This window comes from Gossypium hirsutum, chromosome A01 (genome assembly GCF_007990345.1).
Source record: "Gossypium hirsutum isolate 1008001.06 chromosome A01, Gossypium_hirsutum_v2.1, whole genome shotgun sequence".
In the NCBI taxonomy this organism is placed as follows: Eukaryota; Viridiplantae; Streptophyta; class Magnoliopsida; order Malvales; family Malvaceae; genus Gossypium; species Gossypium hirsutum.
Window position 1 is genome coordinate 99,222,618 of NC_053424.1, and position 19,326 is coordinate 99,241,943.

Consider the following 19,326-nt stretch of genomic DNA (forward strand, 5'->3'; position numbering starts at 1 on the left):
TGGTGAGGTTAAAAACAGCGGTGGCGGTGAGATTAGTTACTGTAGCGGTGAGATTGGATATTGTAGCGGTGAGATTAGAAACAATGGTGGAGTGTGTGTTTGGATTCAAACGCAGCTGTAGCGGTGAGATAAGAATAAAAAATGACTATTAAGGACATCAGATTAGAATTGATATATAATAGAAGTTTTTAAATTATTTTACTTTTTTAAAATTATTAAAATATGTGAATTTATAAATTAAATTAATAAAATATTAAAATGTATCTTCCAATATTTTAATGAATTATATAATTAATTTAAATTATTTATTAGATAAAATGATAATTATTTTTAATTTTTAAAAGTTAAATATTTTTTATAACAATGATAAATATTATTTTCATAAATAGTAACATTATACTTAGATCAAATTTTGAAGTATCTAAATAGATGATTTTTAATTAAAAAAATATAATAACATAAGACATAACAAGTTTCATTATTACTAGAAATTTTTAATTATAAATAATTTAAAATAATAAATAATTTTTAATTTTTAATTATAAAAAATACTTATTAAATTTAATATGAAGATTGTATATATTAAATTAATAATATTATTTGAAATTCTTAAATAGAAAATTAGATGTAGAAGGATAAAAGAAAAAGTAAAAAGCATGGATGAAAAGGTACTTTCCATCTTTCAAATGGAGTTGCAAATTCTCACTGCATGTAGAACCTCCAGTGGCGCCACTGATACTACAGCATGATGAGAAGACTCCAGTGCGGCAATGGGTAAACTCCAAACACCAATATCAGTGCGATTGATTTCAAAAAAATGGTCTAAACGCACTAAAACGGGAGATTTTTTGTATCCAAAAGGAGCCTAAGTTAATTGATTCGAAGTGTGAGAGGTTAAAAATGAAGAAATCAAAATATGCTAGTGCTCGGGTTGCCTCCCGAAAAGCACTTATTTATAGTCTAAGCTCGACTTACCTCTCCGTTGAATGATCATGGAGGTTCGAGGAGTTCATACTCCTCATTCCTGTAGTCAATTTTAAAATAAGGTTTTAAACGGGTGTTGTTTACCTTAAAAGTACCGAACTTGGGATGACTCACCTCAACCGTACCGAATGGGAAAATACTGAGTACCGTAAAAGGGATTTCCTCATTTGGTGTGGTAGTGATAATGTGAGGATCAACGGCATCTAGTAAGACTGTATCGCCAGCCTTAAGTTGATTAGGAGAGGTATCGGGCTTGTTTTTGTGTAGCTTCAGTTTATCATGTGTTCTCGGTTTGTGTTCTCACCATTCGTCTAGCTCCTCTATCCGTAGTCTTCGTTCTTCATAGACGTCTTTGTTCTCTTCGTGATAGTAGCACACTGTCTCTGTTGTCTTGGTTTGAAGAAGTTCCTGCAAGGACGATTGAATATTAGTTTTATCATTGACAGGTTTTATAGCATTAGCTTGAGTCTTAGAGGTTTTGACTGAGTCGCGTGCTTGGAGTATTGTTGCGTCGTCACCTGCACGAAGTGTTAGCTCTCCTATGCCTTCACTAATAATGGTTCTGGCAATTGCTAAAAATGGTCGTCCTAAAATTAAAGGTACCTCATTATCCTCATCCATATCCAAGACAACGAAGTCTATTGGGTAAATAAATTTATCAATTTTAACGAGAACATCTTCAATAATACCCTTAGGAAATTTAACTATTTTGTTAGCCAATTGTATGCTCATCCTAGTCTATTTGGGTTTACCGAGACCTAGTCGTTTAAACATTTTATACGGCATAACATTTATACTTGCTCCTAGATCAGCTAAAGCATTATTCACAGATAGACTACCAATTAAACAAGGAATTGTAAAACTCCCTGGATCTTTTAATTTGTTAGGTAGCTCATTCTTTAGAAAAGCTGAGCAGACTGCATTGAGTTCCACATGCGATGTAGCGTCTAATTTCCTTTTATTGCTCAGAAGTTCCTTTAAGAATTTTGCTGAGTTGGGCATCTGCGAAAGAACTTCAATAATGGTAAGTTAATATGTAATTTCTTTAAGAGTTTGACAAACTTACCGAATTATTCTTCTATTTTGTCTTTCGTCTTCGCTTTAGGATATGGCACACGAGGTTCATGATTTGTACTTACCTGTTTGGGATCATTATTGTTTACCTCTTCTCATCCTTTGTTCATCATGTTGTCTTGCTGTAATTCTGGCTCAGGTGTAATGAATCATTCCTTATCTTGGGAACTAATTGCATTAAGGTACCTTGAGGTCGTTCGGAGATTAGTTTGGACAACTGGACTATCTGAGTTTCGAGTCCTTGGATCGACGTTTGTTGATTCTTAAGTGCTGTATCGGTATTTTGGAAACAGGTTTCTGACACCGAGATGAATTTAGAAGGCATCTCTTCAAGGTTTGGTTTTTTCTCCTGTTGGTAAGGTGGCTATTGAAAACCCTGAGGATTTTGTGGCTTTGGATTTCCTTGAACTCCCCGAGAAAAATTGTGGTGGTTCCTCCAACCTGCATTATAAGTATCACTGTATGGGTTATTTTGAGATCTAAAGTTATTATTACCCATAAAGTTGACTTGTTCCTCTTCGGGTGTGGGATTGAATGATTGATATTCTGTATGCACACCTCATCCGCTTGAGTCACACCTCATTACTGGATGTACCTGCGTAGAACCAAGAAAACTATCAATCTTTTTATTAAGAAGTTCTACCTGATTTGAGAGCATGGTGATTGGATCGATGTTATAGACACCGGTTGTTTTTGTTGGCTTTGTCCTCATAACTTGCCACCGATAGTTATTCAGTGGCATCTCATTTATAAATTCATAGGCATCTTTCGGTGTTTTACTGTTGATGGTTCCACCAGCAGCTGCGTCAATCATTTGTCTTGTCGAGGGATTCACACCATTGTGGAACGTTTGAACTTGCAGCCAAAGTAGTAACCCATGGTGAGGGCCTTCTCAGTAAGTCCTTGTATCTCTCCCATGCATCATAAAGTGTTTCTAAATCCATCTGTACAAAAGAAGAGATATCATTACATAATTTGGTCGTTTTAGCTGGCGGAAAATATTTTAGTAAAAATTTATCGGTCATTTGTTCCCAAGCAGTGATAGACCCTTATGGTAACGAGTTCAACCACTGTTTAGCTTTGTTTCTCAGTGAAAAGGGAAATACCCAAAGACAAATGGCATCATCAGAAATGCCATTGATTTTGAATGTATCACAAAATTCAAGAAAGTTTGCTAAGTGCATGTTGGGATTCTCATCCTGTAAACCATCAAACTGAACAAATTGCTGTATCATCTGAATGGTGTTAGGTTTTAGTTCAAAATTATTCACAACAATAGCAAGTCTAACTATACTAGACTCAGTTCCTGTTAAAGAAGATTTAGCATAGTCATACATAGTACGTGGAGCAGGATTTTAATTAGCTGCAATTATAGGAGGCAGCTGATCGCCTGGATTTTCGGCCATCTCTTCGGTTGGGGTTTAAGTATCGTCTTCTCGCTCGTTCTCTGTGTTTTTGATTAGCTGCAATTAGAGCAGGCCTTACTTCTCTTTGATTTCTACGAACTGTGCGATCGATTTCTTCGTCAAAAAGTAGTGGTCCTGATGGGTTTCTTCTAGTCATAAACTATAAGAGAAAAAGTAAATTAATAAATAATAAAATAAAATAAAATTGCAAGAAAAATAAATGGCTAAAGTAATAAAAAATTAGTGTTCCTAATATTTCAATTCCCCGGCAACGGCGCGAAAAACTTGATCGCATGATTCGTAACAAGTAATAAATATTGATAATGAAGATCAAACCTAAACTAACTATTATCACGACGAAAAGGCAAGCGCACCTATCGAACAATAGAATAGTAACGGCAAGACTAGGATATCGTACATAATGGAACCAAAAGTACTAGTAATAACTATCTTTTTATTATCTAACCTAGAAATAAAAGGGTTTGTTTATTAAACAAATTATCTAAACTAACTAACTAATTTAATTAAAGCAAAGAACAAATTTGGAAAAAGACTTGAAGAGAAGCAATTGATAAAGACGACACCCAAGGTGGAATCCACCTAGATTCACTTGTTATCTGACTCTGAACCAGACGATTTATTCACTTGACTTGATCTGTAAGACTCCCTAACCTCTGTTATTATCCCTTTCGAGACTAATAATGTCTAACCCTCAGTTTAATTAATTGAAATCTCTTTCTTAATTAAAACCCCTAGGGAAGCAATAAATCACTCTAGGACTCCCATATTAGGTTTCACCCTAATCCGGTAAAATCTCGTAACCCTATTTCTAGGCGTTCGATCAAATCCGCTTAATTATGCCAAATCAACTCTTAGGCAGGGTCTATTCCTCCTCCACGTAAGCACATCAAATCATGAATTAATACCCGAAATATTAACTCAAGCATTATGAACACATAATTAAGAACAAATCAAGTATTTATCCTATAGTTCAGATAATAATAACAATATCCATCATAGGTTTATTCCCCTTAGGTATCCAAGGGGTTTAGTTCATAATAAAATAAGAGTACATCTCAAGAGTATGAAAATAACAAAACATAAAGAAAACTCTAAAACCCCTGAAGGAATTCTGAGAGAGATCTTCAGTCTTGGAGTAGCTTCGGCTTTTGAGATGGATCGTCTGGCTTTTTTCAAGTAATTCCTGGCGTGTAGTTCTATATTCCAGAAAAGTTCTGGAAAGAGCGGCCTCTTTCTAGGTCACACTTAGGGTGTTTATATAGGTTTTGGATTGGCTTTCTTCCTCCCTAAGTACCCTTTTCCGTGTAAAATACAACTAATTGAAAAATGGACACGCCCGTGTGCCATAGCCGTGTGACGTGATTACCAGGCCGTGTTCGATCCGTTGAATTGCACATGGCCGTATGGGCTCAATGGCCAGGCCGTGTGAATCTTAAAACCTTGGTCGACGCCCCCGAAGGACATGGGCGTGTGAGATGCCCATGTGGCAAGGCTTAGGCCGTGTCATCTTCTCGATTTGGTCTGTTTTGTCCCTTTTTAGCTCGTTTTTGGCTCCTTTAGACTCTTGGTGCTCTCCTGAGTAGAAAACATGAAATAACCGGATTAAGAGCACCAAAATCCACAAATCTAGTAATAAACATCCATAAATATGCTAAGTATTCGGGGTATAGTTATGTATAATTTGGCGTTTATTAGTCGTGTACCTCAAAATGAATAATGATGTCATAAACAGAATTTTCAGGTTTTTGGTCATGAGTGATAACACGGGCGTGTTTGGACCGTGTGAGGGACACGGACCAGAGACACAGGCATGTGCTTGGCCGTGTGAAAACCTCTGTTGGTTCAAAACAAAAAATAAATCCAAATAATTCAACATGGGTGGGACACACGGGCGTGTCCCTAAGCACACGGGCGTGTGCTTTGCCTCCACACGGGCGTGTGAGGCATAACTCTAGTAATTTTACTACAATTTTCTATAGTCCTCAGTTTAGTCCTGGATCGCTTTTAATGTATGTTTTGGACGTTGAAGGTCCATAACCGGGACACTATGATTTCATTTAGTCAGTTTTAGTAAAATGACATTTTATAACCTGTATTTTCCAAAAGCGTTCAAGTATATGTCTGGTAACGCCTTGTACTTGTCTCGGTCTCTAGAACGGGTAAGGGGTGTTACACCTGCTATACGCAAAGGTGTTTTATTTTGCTGCTCTTGCTGTAAGGAAAGTTGGGGTTGACCGAAACATTGCCTAGTTGGGTAGAGTTTGAATTTGGTGGTTGAAGAGATGATGGTGGAGTGATTTTAGGAGGAAAATGTGGGACTTGGAAGTGTAGGGATTCTGTAGCCGATTTTGTAGAGGGATATAGGGAGAAGATAATGGGGAGTTGAGGGGAGAGGGAGTGTTGTGCTGAATGGGGATTCTAGTTGCTCATTGAAATTGGCTTTGGAAAGAGGGATATAGGTACTTTGCTGTCTACCTCGTTTTCTTTCAGTTTCTTTGGGGACGAACTGTGCTAGGGGGTGTGAGTAATATCCTTTGTTTTTGGCTTATTTTGAGTATCATTTAGGTTCATTTCGGTTGTTGGCTCTTTATATACCCTTATCTAATCAATTCGCATCTCTCCTCTACTTTCCCAAACCTTGGCCGACTATTTTTGAAGTGATTTCATGTTGTATTTTTTCTTCTGGCCTTGCTCTTCTTCCTCTACCCCTTTTGGTCAATTGCTGCCGAATACTACTTTTTTCCCTCTCTCTCTTGTTTTCGATTTTGAGCAACTTGCTTGCTTCTCTGCCGACTTCCCTTCTCCATTTTTCCTCTCTCCCTCCAACAAGCGTGCGTTGGTTGAATGTCGTGTGGTAAGTCCCTGTTTTGCTCTAGCCCTTTCGGCTTTTCTCCTCTTTTCTTCTCTTATTGCTGATTCTCATCTCCTCTATTCTTGGTGGTGCTCCTTTCGGTTCTTAGAACTTCTCGAGGAGTGAAGGGGTTTACAAGTGTTACTGAGGCGTCCGAAACCTTTCTCTCATCACTCAATCGAAGGTAACTCTATTCTTATCATCGTGTTCAACTTGATTTTTTGGGTTCTGTGATTCTGTAAGCTAACCTATGTTTATTTAAGCCATGTGTATGAACAATCACGACTAATAAAGTCCGCTTGTAACATAGATATCCGTCAAGGAGTTTGTGATTAGCCTTCGTCGGCGGTTTAAGCCGGCTAAATAACACTCGTTCAATCAAGGCAAATATCAATATTATTTCAGTTTAAGTGTTAAAAGAGGGTGATTAACCATATTGATTAAAGGACTGACAGAGTGTATTGATTGGATATAGGTTTGGTGCTCGTGGGCTTCTACGCCTTTTCGCAAACAAGGTGTGTAGACATTGCCCAAATCATAAATCGGAAAAAGCTGAAAAATATGACCATTGACACCACACGGGCATGTGCTTGTTCTTGTGGTAATCCGAATGCATAAACATGGGTGCTTAATCGTAGAGGCCACCATGAGCGATTTCGTGGGCTTAGGCCATTTTGGGCCATGTTGGACCGAAATGGGCCGTGTGGGCCCACAGACATGTAGACCTCACATGGGAAAATCAAAATGTGTAGAGAATAATAGGCCAGGCTATGTATCCAGGCGGCCAAGGTCATTTTTGTATTTCGTGGGCCACACCGGCGTGTGGGTCCACATGGACCCGTATTGTAGGCCTTTGGCCCATTTTTACTGTTTGACTGTTGAGGTTGCACGGGTCGCCCGAGACGACTGTTGATCTATTTTTGGGTCGGTAAGTTAACTAGACCCCCAAATTGATAAAATGACTGTTATGCCCTTATGTGCTAAAATGGCTATTATGCCCTTATAAGATGTATGACTATAATTGAGCATGCTATTTTATATATATATTGCCTAAATGTATGATATGATGATATGTTACATGGGGATGGGTTTATTATGATTGGAGGAAGTGTACTGTACTGGCAGCTCTGCTGCATATACTGTTTAGTGCCGCAACCGATGCTATTTTGGAGTGTAGGAATGGGTGGGTTGATTTTATCCCTACATGCAGTGTAGGGCTAGACGGAGTGGAGTGTAGAGGCTAGTTGGGTAGGATTTCTGATTGCATATATGTACTGTTACAGTTACTAAAACGGGCTAAGACCCACACTGATATTGTTACTGTATTGGGCTAAGGCCCTAACTGAAAATGAACTGTTTTTGAGATGGGCTTAGGCCCAGATTGCATTTGCGTACTGTATGACTGATTGTTTGTTACTTAGGGATTACACTAAGTTTCATAAACTCACCCTACAGCTTATCTGCGCATGTAATCCCTAGGAGGTTGGTCCTGTAAGGGACTCGAAGGTGGCCACACAACAGTAGTTGCTTACACGTTCAATTTTTTTATTTAAAAGTAATTTAATTTCAGTATTTTGATGTAATAATGCCTCTTAAAATTTTAAGTTATAATTTTGGGTTTTATTTATTTTGATTCGTATCTGTTAATAGTGAAACGCTATTTTTCAATAAGATAAACGTATTTCAAAACACTACGTTACGCAACATATTTTTAAAATCTTTCGCACAAACAATGTTTTAAAAAGTAATAACAAATTAATATGATTAACATTTTGCTGAACGACTTGAGTTTTAACAATGAACGAGACGTCCTAAATCTTCATTAAGATCAGAAAGAGATTTAATATGGAACGGTTTTTCAACGATATTATATTTTGCAAAAAAACACTTTAAGGTGATATCGCCAGATTCAGCCATAACGTCTAGGCTGGGGTTGGGGTGTTACATTTAGTTGTATCAGAGTTAGGCTGCAAAACTCGGCTATGGATTTCAGTTTCTTTTAAAAACTTGAAATTCTAAAAAGAACTGGTTCAAATGATTTGAAAGAACTTTTAAATGTTTTTATCGAATGTGTGGTACACTGAGTCGCCAACACCGATTCTGTAAGTTCTCTTAAACTATTGTTTGTTTCAATTGAAATACTGAGACTACTATAGGTAGTAGATTGTACTGAAATACTCTATTTTAGTGTAAAACTAAAATTGTAGTATGACTGCGGTATGTGAAAACGAACTCTGAAATACTGATATTGCTTTTCATAAAATATTCTTTAATGAACACTGGAACTGTAATCTGAAGCATAAAATTTCTAAAACAGATAAAACGTAATCCGTTATGAGAACTAGAGGTACTCGTAGAAGGGTACAAGAGGCCGCGGCGAAGGCCATGGGGGTGCTCGGGCTGGGTCTTCGTCATCTGGCCACATGTCTAACGTTGAAGCTAGAGAGGCACTAACTTCACCTGTTACTGAGACTGGGTCTCACGATTGTGCGGCTGGGGATGAGGCACTGTCCCAAGCTGTGTTGTGAATTCTGGAGAGGGTCACTAGGCCCAATGTTGGTACGGTGGGCCGTGGGTCGGTTTGGAATGACTCTGGTCTAATGAAGTTGAGACTTTTAGGGGTATTGTTGGAGTTGCCCCTAACATGGCTGAATATTGGATAAAGGCCATAGAGAGGATTATAGATGACCTCGACTGTACCCCCGAGTAGAAACTAAAGGTTGCAGTGTCGCTATTGCGAGATAAAGCCTATTAGTGGTGGCTTACAGTTAAAGAGGGTACTCAGCCCTACCGGTTGACCTGGGAATTCTTCAAGACTGCGGGTGCTAGTTACGTAGATACTCAGAGGAGAGAGTTTTTGAATTTGACTCAGGGGGATAGATCAATGGTTGAATATGAGGCAGAATTTTTAGGTTTGAGCTGCTATGCGCGTAGGATGGTGGTAACTGAATATGAGTACTGTATTTGTTTCTAGGACAGCCTCAAAGATAGCCTACAGGTTTTGATAGCTCTACAAAGGGAGCAAGATTTTACTGCTTTGGTCAATAAGGCGAAGATCACCGAGGATGTGAAGCGCGCTGAGCGCTAGAATTGTGAAAAGTAAAAGGGTAGGAGCAAGAGGGATTCTGAGCCCTCAAGTTCATTTTAGAGGCCTAAGAAAAATGCCAGAGTTGATGGGCCAGTCAGAATTGAGGCCCCTATTGTTGCTACTGGATTGCAGCCCTATGCAGATTGTGGGAGACGCCATCAAGGCGAGTGCTGGAAAAGGTTTAGGGCATGTTTGAGGTGGGGATCATTGGAGCACCGTATTAGAGATTGTCCATGGAGGCTCGATCAGATGCAAGCTACTAGTGTGGGTACTGTTCTACCGCTGAGGAGTATTCCGTAGCCACCGAGAGGTTGTGATCAGGCTAGAGGTGGTAATGGTGTGGGTCATGGACAGAGGGCACCGGTCAGATGTGCTAGTCATATTGAGGTGAGGTAGCCAGCTCTAGTTTATGTTGCACATTGCTGAGAGGATGGAGATGCCCCAGATGTTATCACGGGTACGTTCTTTATCCATAATGTACCTTATATTGCACTGATTGATGTTGGATTTATTCATTCCTATATAACATGTACTATATCTAAGACCTTGGGTTTAATGATTGAAAGCACTACGAGTGAGGTTACTGTGTTGAGTCCATTAGGGCAATCAGTGAGGGTAAATAAATTGTTCACAGATGTACCTTTGGAGGTTCAAGGAACCATATTTTTGGCAGATTTGATGGAACTCCCTTTTGGAGAATTCGACTTAATACTGGGTATGGACTGGCTAGTTAAGCATCAAGTGAACTTGGATTGTCCTACTAAATGGATGGTACTGAAAACTGCGGAGGGCGATGAGGTAGTTATAATTGGGAGGGTCAAAATTATTTGTCAAACGTGATTTCTGCACTTAGGGCTGAGAAATCGGTTCGTAAGGGTTGTGAGGCATGTTTAGCCTACATCGGTGTTTCTAATTCTTAGGTTTCTTCTGTTAAAGATATCATAACAGTTAAGGACTTTCTGGATGTTTTTCCCGATGAGCTACCTGGGTTACCTCCAAACCGTGAAGTTGAATTTGGGATTGAACTAATACCTAGCACTGCTCTAATGTCCACCACCCCTTATAGAATGGCACCGAAGGAGCTTGTGGAGCTTAAACCTCAAATTATAAAGTTAATGGAACGAGGGTTCATTCGCCCTAGTGTGTCTCCGTAGGGAGCACCGATTTTATTTATGAAAAAGAAGGATGGATCCATGCGTATGTGCATCGATTACCGACAATTGAATAAATTGACTGTTAAGAACAAGTACCCCTTTCCGGGGATTGATGATCTATTCGACTAGTTTCGTGGAGCTTCTGTTTTCTCTAAAATTGATCTCCGATCGGGGTACCGTCAAGTAAGAGTTAAAGTGGCTGATGTACATAAGACAACGTTTAGGACTCGTTTTGGTCATTACAAGTTCCTAGTGATGTCGTTTGGAATGACGAATGCACCAGCGACTTTTATAGATCTAATGAACTGAGTGTTCCAGCCCTATCTGGATCAGTTCATAGTGGTTTTTATCGATGATATCCTGGTGTATTCGAGGAATGAAGATTAACATGACAGACATCTCCGAGTTGTTCTACAGATTCTGAGGGAGAAACAACTGTATGCCAAGTTTAGTAAGTGTGAGTTCTAGTTATGAAAGGTAACATTTCTGGGCCATGTCGTATCTGCGGAAGGGATTAGGGTTGATCCTCAAAAAGTTGAAGCTGTTCTGGATTGGAAGCCACTTAAGACTATATCTGAGATTCGTAGTTTTCTGGGACTAGAAGGGTATTATAGACGATTTGTGGAAGGGTTTTCGTTGATTGCTGCACCTTTGTCTAAGTTATTGCATAAGGGTGTGCCGTTTAACTGGATTGATGCACAGTAGGAGAGTTTTGAGAGGCTTAAGAAAGTTTTGACTGAGGCCCCTGTTTTAATATAGCCAGAATCTAGGAAAGAGTTCACCGTGTACAGTGATGCATCACATGTTGGGTTGGGATGTGTGTTGATGCAATAGGGTAAGGTGGTTGCATAAACATCTTTTCAGCTTAAGACTCATGAGGTAAATTATCTGACGCATGATTTGGGGTTGGCTGCGGTGGTATTTGAACTGAAAATTGGGAGGCATTACTTGTACGGTGAGAAATGTATCATTTACACAGATTACAAGAGCCTCAAGTATCTCCTCACTCTAAAGGAGTTAAATCTTAGGCAACATACATGGATTGAGCTACCAAAGACTATGACTGTACGATCGAATACCATTCTGCTAAGGGCAATGTGGTGGCCAACGCACTGAGCTGTAGGGCTATGACTGATCTGAATGTGATGTTTGCTCGTCTCAGCTTATTTGATGATTGTGGCTTGTTGGCTGAGCTTTAGGTTAAACCAATGTGGATTGAGCAGATTATGGGTAAACAACTGGATGATGAGTCACTAGGTCCTCGATTCTGATAGATTTAGTGTGGACAAACATCAGATTTTGGACTAAATAATGAATGGGTACTCTGTTTCCATGAGAGAGTCTGCGTACTAAAGGATACTGATTTGAGGCAGTCTATACTGCGAGACACACAGTAGTCCTTATGCTATGCATCCTGATGGGAATAAGATGTACCGAGACCTTTGTGAGTTGTATTGGTGGCCAGGTCTTAAGCGTGAAGTTACTGATTTTGTGGGTAAATGTCTGACTTGCCAGCAAGTTAAGGCTGAACATCAGTTATGTACTGGGTTACTTCAACAAGTTAATGTTCCGCTTTGAAAGTGGGAAATAGTGATTACGGACTTCATTAGTGGGCTGCCTCTAACGCCTACTAAGAAGGATTCAGTATGGGTCATCGTGGATCGACTGACCAAATCTGCTCATTTCATACCAGTCCGTACTGATTACTATTTACAGAAGCTAGCTAAACTATATGTGTCTGAGATAGTGGGACTGCATGGGGTATCGGTTTTCATAATATCTGATAGGGATCCTAGCTTCATGTCTTGGTTCTTGAAGAAGCTACATGAAGCATTAGGTACAAGGTTGGACTTCAGTATTGTATACCATCCTCAGACAGATGGTCAGTCAGAGAGGGTGATTCAGATACTAGAGGACATGTTGAGGAGTTATGTGATAGATTACCGAGGTAGTTGGGAGGACTACTTACCATTAGCGAAGTTTGCGTACAATAATAGCTACCAGTCTAGCATACAGGTGGCACCTTACGAGGCATTATATGTTCGTAGGTGTCATACTCCCTCCTGTTGGATTGTGTTGGGCGAACGGCGAGTTCTAGGCCCTGAGTTAGTTTTTGATACTAAGGATAAAGTTAAACTAATTTGGGATTGACTGAAGGCAGCATCCAACAGACAGAAGTCGTATGCGGATTAGAAATGTAAGGGGATTGAATATTTTGAGGGGGACATCATCTTTCTTAATGTCGTACTGAGGATTGGACAGAAGGGCAAGTTGAGCCCTAGGTTCATTGGGCCTTACCGCATATTGAAACGTGTGGGATCGGTTACTTATCAGCTAGAGTTACCTCTAGAGTTAGATTGAATTCATGATGTGTTTGACGTCTCTATGTTGAGGCGCTACCACACTGATCCTGCGCATATTATCTTAACTAAGGAGATTGAGGTTAGGACAGATCTGACCTTTAAGGAAGAACCAGTTCAGATTCTAGACCAGGATGTTAAGGTCTTGAAGAAGAAGTCTATCACACTGGTTAAGGTACTTTGGCGTAATCACAGCTCAGAAGAAGCCACGTGGGTACTCGAAGAAACAATGCGACAACAATACCCTCTTATGTTTTGACCAGGTAAATTTTGAGGCCGAAATTTTCTTTTTGGGGGGTAGAGTTGTAACGCCCCAAATCTTTAGTAATTACTTTTGTATGGTTGTGGCACAACTGTGTATCTATTTCAGTGGTTAAGTATTTTGGGAAGTGTCTGAGAAGTCTTAGGTTCAAGCCCTGGCTTGTGGAAAAGTTTTGTTTTTTATGTGAATAAGCCCTATCTCTAGTCAGTTGATTCTTAAATAAATGTGAGCGTTTTATAACAGAAAGGGTCTGCTAGTCTAAGGGACAAGTGGCGTGGCATTGTTACTTAAGTTCTTGAGTTTGAGTCCTGCTATGCGCAAAGGTGTTTTATTTTGCTACTCTTGTCATGTGGGAACTTGGGGTTGAACGAAACACTGCGTAGTTGGGTAGAGTTTGAATTTGGTGGTTGATGAGATGATGGTGGAATGATTTTAGGAGGAAAATGTAGGACTTGGAAGTGTGGGGTAGCCAAATTTGTGGAGGGATATGGGGAGAAGATCATAGGTAGTTGAAGGGGAGTGGGTCTTGTCCCAAATGGGGATTCTAGGTGCTGATTGAATTTGGCTTTGGGAAGATTTCGGTTTTGGTTTAGGTACTTTGCTCTCTACCTCGTTTTCTGTCAGTTTCTTTGGGGACGAATTGTGCTAGGGGTGTGAGTAATATCCTTTGTTTTTGGCTTATTTCGAGTTTCATTTAGGTTTATTTTGGTTGTTGGCTTTGTTTGCCCTCTACATACCCTTGTCTAATCGATTCTCATCTCTCCTCTACTTTCCCAAACCTTGGCCAAAATTTTTGAAGTGATTTCATGTTGTATTTTTTTCTTCTGGCCTTGCTCTTCTTCCTCTACCCCTTTTGGTCAATTGTTGCCGAATATTGCTTCTTTTCTCCTCTCTCTTGCTTTCAGTTTTGAGCAATCTTTCTTGCTTCTCTACCGACTTCCCTTCTCCATTTTTCCTCTCTCCCTCCAATAAGCATGCGTTGGTTGAATATCGTGTGGAAAGTCCTTGTTTTGCTATGGCCCTTTTGGCTTTTCTCCTCTTCTCTTCTCTTATTACCAATTCTCATCTCCTCTCTATTCTTGGTGGTGCCCATTTCAGTTTTTAGAACTTCTTGGGGAATGAAAGGGTTTATAAGTGTTATGAAGCATTCAAAACCTTTCTCTCATCTTTCGATCGTAGGTAACTCTATTCTTGTCATAGTGTTCAACCTAAGTTTTTGGGTTCTGTGTTTCTGTAAGCTAACCTGTGTTGATTTAAGCTATATGTATGAACAATCACGATTAATAAAGTCCACTTGTAACACAGATATCCATCAAGGAGTTTGTTATCAGCCTTAGTCAGCGGTTTAAGCGGGCTAAACCACACTCGTTCAATCAAGACAAGTATCAATATTATTTCGGGTTAAGTGTTAAAAGAGGGTGATTAACCCTATTGATTAAGGGACTGACAGAGCGTCTTGATTGGATATAGGTTTGGTGCTCCTGGGCTTCTGCGCCTTTTTGCAAAGAAGGTGTGTAGAAACTATCCAAATCATAAATCGACAAAAGTCGAAAAATGGGACCATTGACGCCACACGGGCATGTGCTCGCTCGTGTGGTAATTCGAATGCATAAACATGGGTGTTTGATCGTAAAGGGCACCATGAGCGATTTCATGGGCTTAGGCCATTTTGGGCCATGTCGAGCCGAAAGGGGCTGTGTGGGCCCCACACACTAGTGGGCCCCACACGAGAAAATCGTATGGATGTGTAGAGAATAATGGGTCAAGCTGTGTATCCACGCGGCCAAGGTCATTTTTGGGCTATGTGTGCCTCACGGGCGTGTGGGTCCATGATAAATCGTAATTGATACATATTTTTACCCCATATTTAATGCATTTCATGAATGATTTCCCATTAGAATTTGTGAATTCGATGCTCCTAATGCTTTAATTTCATGTTTTATACTAAGGAGAGCATAGGAGAGCGAAAGGAATGAGAACCGGGCCAAAAAGGAGAAAATGGCCCGAAGTACGAAATCAACATGGCCTAGACCTCCTGACATGGGCATACCATACGGCCATGTCAATTTGGTAGGCTCAAACACAGCCTGAACCAATCAAACACGGGCCTGTGCCACGGGCGTGTCCCTGCCGAGCCCAAGTTGAGTCCAATTTGGAAAAGGCTAATTTTGAGGGCTTTTAGGCATTCCAAAGCCTATAAATACACCCTAGAGGAGGAAGATAAAGGAGACAAAGAAGAGGGGGTAAGGAATTACCCCAAGGAAGCCGGTTGATCCATCTTAGAAGCCGGATTCATCATCAAGACTGAAGATCTCTCCTCAATTTCCCTTCAGGAGTTTTGGGTTTTCTTTATGTTTTGTATTCTTTATTCTTCTGAGATGTTTACATATTTAATTATGAACTAAATCCCCTAAATACCTAAGGGAAATGAAACCTAAGACAAATCTTGTTATTTTTCTGAATCGTATGATAAATATTTAACTTGTTCTTAATTATGTGTTCTTAATTCTTGTTTTGATATCCCAGGATACTGATTCAAGACATGCTCTTATTCAGAGGAGGAATAGGCCCTGTCTAAGAGTACTTTTATCGTAATTAAGCGAAGTTGATTGCCCGCCTAGAAATAGGGTGACAAGTTAGGGTGAAACCTAATAAGGGGATCCATAGATCGAGTTAATGCAACCCTAGAGTGTTAATTAGAGAAAAGTCTTTGTTATTCAATCTAGGGATTATACGTTATTAGTCTTGAATAGGGATAATAACATAACTTAGGGATCTCTACGGAACAAGTTGAATGAATAAATCGTCCGATTTGGAGCCAGAATAACAAGTAAAGTCTAGGTGGACTTTTCCTTCGGTATTGTCTCAAGTCAATCGATTTTCCCAAAAGCAATTCCCCAATTCTTTTCTCTATGCGTTCTTAGTTTAGATAATTAGTTAATTAAAACAAAACCCCATTATTCTTAAGCTAGATAATAAAAAGACAGTCATTACTAGTACTTTTAGTTCCTTTGGATTCGACAATCCGGTCTTGCTAAAACTATACTACTGTTCGATAGGTACACTTGCCTACATCGTGATAATAGTTAGTCTAGGTTTGATCTTCATTATAAATATTTATTACTTGTTACGAATCACGTGATCAGTCCACATGGGCCCGCATTATGGTCCTTGGGTCCATTTTCACTGTTTGACTATTAAGGTTGCACGGGTCGCCCGAGACGACTGTGGACCTACTGTCGGGCTGGTAAGTATACCTAGACCCCAAAATTGATAAAATGACTATTATGCCCCTATGTGCTAAAATGACTATTATGCCCTTATAAGATGTATGACTGTAATCGAGCATGCCATTTTATATATATATTGCGTACATGTATGATATGATGATATGTTACTTGGGGATGGGTTTATTATGGTTGAAGGAAGTGTACTATATTGGCAGCTTTGCTGCATATATTGTTTAGTGCCGCAACTAGTGCTATTTTGGAGTGTAGGGATGGGTGGATTGATTTTATCCCCACATGGAGTGTAGGGATGGACGGAGTATAGTGTAGAGGCTGGTTGGGTAGGATTTTTTATTGCATATCTGTACTGCTACTATTACTAAAATGGGCTAAGGCCCACACTGATATTATTACTGTATTGGGCTAAGGCCCTAACTAAAAATGAACTGTTACTAAGATGGGCTTAGGCCAAGACTGTATTTGCCTACTGTAGGACTGATTGTTTGTTACTTAGGGATTACACACTGAGTATCATAAACTCACCTTACTATTTATCTGTGCAGGTAATCCCTAGGAGGATTGATGCTACAAGGGACTCGAAGGTGGCCACACAACTGCAGTTGCTTACACATCTGATTTTTTATTTAAAAGTAATTTAATTTGAGTATTTTGATGTAATCAGGCCTCTTAAAATTTTAAGTTTTAGTTTGGGTTTTTATTTATTTTGATTCATATTTGTTAATAGTGGGACGCTGGTTTTCAAAAAGATAAACGTATTACAAAACACCATGTTTACGCAACATATTTTTAAAAGCTTCTGCATAAACAATGTTTTAAAAAGTAATAACAAATTAGTATGATTAACGTTTTGCTGAACGGCTTGAGTTTTAACAATGAATGAGACGTCCTAAATCTTCATTAAGATTACAAAGAGATTTAACATAGAATGGGTTTTTCAACGATATTATATTTTGCGAAAAACACTTCAAGGTGACATCACCGGATTCAGCCATAACGTCTGCGTCGAGATTGGGGTGTTACAGTATGGATGCTCTTTTGGATAGTCATATGTTGTGGTATTATTTCTTGGAAATTTGGTATATTTTGGTATGATTTGAGGATGATGAATTGATATGTTTGAGAAGCATGATTTGGTTGATAAAAAGGTGAGAAAATTCATTTAAGAGTTATGCGAGATTGATAATTGTGGCATATTGATTTGGTATGTTTTGAATATGAAATTTAGTAGTTGAATTGATTAATAATAGATTGTATGATATGTGTGTAAAATGGCATGTTTTGGTTGCCTATATATGTGTTGAATTAATACCATTTGATGGATGATAAACTATAATTTATACATGTTTTTATCCCATGCTTAACACATTTATGGATGATTTCTCCTTAGATTTGGTGAATTCGATGCTCCTAATTCTTTAATTTCATGTTTTATACTTAGGTGAGCATAGGAGAGTAAACAGAGTGAGAAATGGGCCGAAAACAGAGAAAATGGACCCACATGGGAAATCAACACGGCCTGGACTTCCTCACAAAGGCGTGTCACACAACCGTGTCTCTTTGGCAGGATCGAAGCACGACTTACACGGATAGATTACATGCCCGTGCCTATTCAACAGCCTTGACCACGGGCTGGAGCAATCGCTCACAGGCGTGTCACACGAGCGTGTCCCTACCGAGCCCAAGTACATCCCTATTCAGACAAGGCCAATCTGGAGGGCTCTGAGACATTCTAAAGCCTATTTAAACACCTGAGGAGGCACTTAGAAGGGGGACGCAAAGTAGAAAGCAAGGAATTACTCAAGGAAAGCCGATTGATCCATCTCAGAAGCCGGATTCATCATCAAGACTGTAGATCTCCCTTCAAGTTCCTTTAGGAGTTTTGGGTTTTCTTATGTTTTGTTATCTTTATGCTTTTGAGATGTTTTCCTTTATAAGTATGAACTAAAACCCCTAAATACCTAAGGGGAATGAAACCTAAGATGGATCATGTTATTATTATCTGAATTGTATGATAAATATTTAATTTGTTCTTAATTACGTGTTCTAAATTCTTGTTTTATTATTTAATGATATTGGTTCAAGTTAACGTTCTTATTTAGAGGAGGAATAGACCCTGTCTAAGAGTAAATTTTGTTGTAATTAAGCAGAGTTGATTGCGCGTTTAGAGATAGGGTGACAAGATTTTGCCGGATTAGGGTGAAACCTAATAAGGGCATCCATAGATCGAGTTAATGTAATTCTAGGGTGTTAATTAGAAAGAGATTTCAATTATTAAACCTAGGGTTAGATGTTATTAGTCTCGAGAGAGATAATAATAGAACTTAGGGATTTCTACGGATCAAGTCAAATGAATAAATCGTCTGATTCAGAGCTAGATAACAAGTGAAGTCTTGGTGGATTTTTCCTTAGGTATTGTCTTAATCAATGGAAATTTCTAAAAAGTATTTTCCCAAATTTTCTTTATGTGCATTCTTAGTTTAGTAATTAGTTTAGATAACGAAACCTCTTGATTTTTAGGCTAGATAATAAAAAAGAAGTAAATACTAGTACTTGTGGTTCCTTTGGGTTCGACAATACGATCTTGCTGAACTATACTACTGTTCGATAGGTACACTTGCCTTAATTAATTGCGACACTTGGCAAATTTTGATAGGTACACGAGGATCCCAACGCTCACTAGGCAAATTTCTTAGAGTTTTGCGACACTTTTAAAATTAATTGCATTTTTGATGACGCCATTCGCCTTCAGTTGTTTCCCTTTTCATTGAGGAATAAGGCTAAACAGTGGTTGAACTCGTTGCCATGAGGATGAATCACAACTTGGGAATAGATGACCGAAAAATTTTTATTAAAATATTTTCGGCCGACTAAAACAGCC

The 19,326-nt window shown here is 39.1% G+C and overlaps 1 non-coding gene across 1 annotated transcript; it reads left to right on the plus strand.

Annotated features, from left to right (window-relative positions):
• Positions 1 to 2,930: 2,930 nt before the first annotated feature.
• On the plus strand, positions 2,931 to 3,035 carry LOC121208315 (small nucleolar RNA R71). Its single transcript, XR_005903272.1, has one exon. It is a non-coding gene; the product is annotated as a small nucleolar RNA R71 (small nucleolar RNA).
• The last annotated feature ends 16,291 nt before the right edge of the window (positions 3,036 to 19,326 follow it).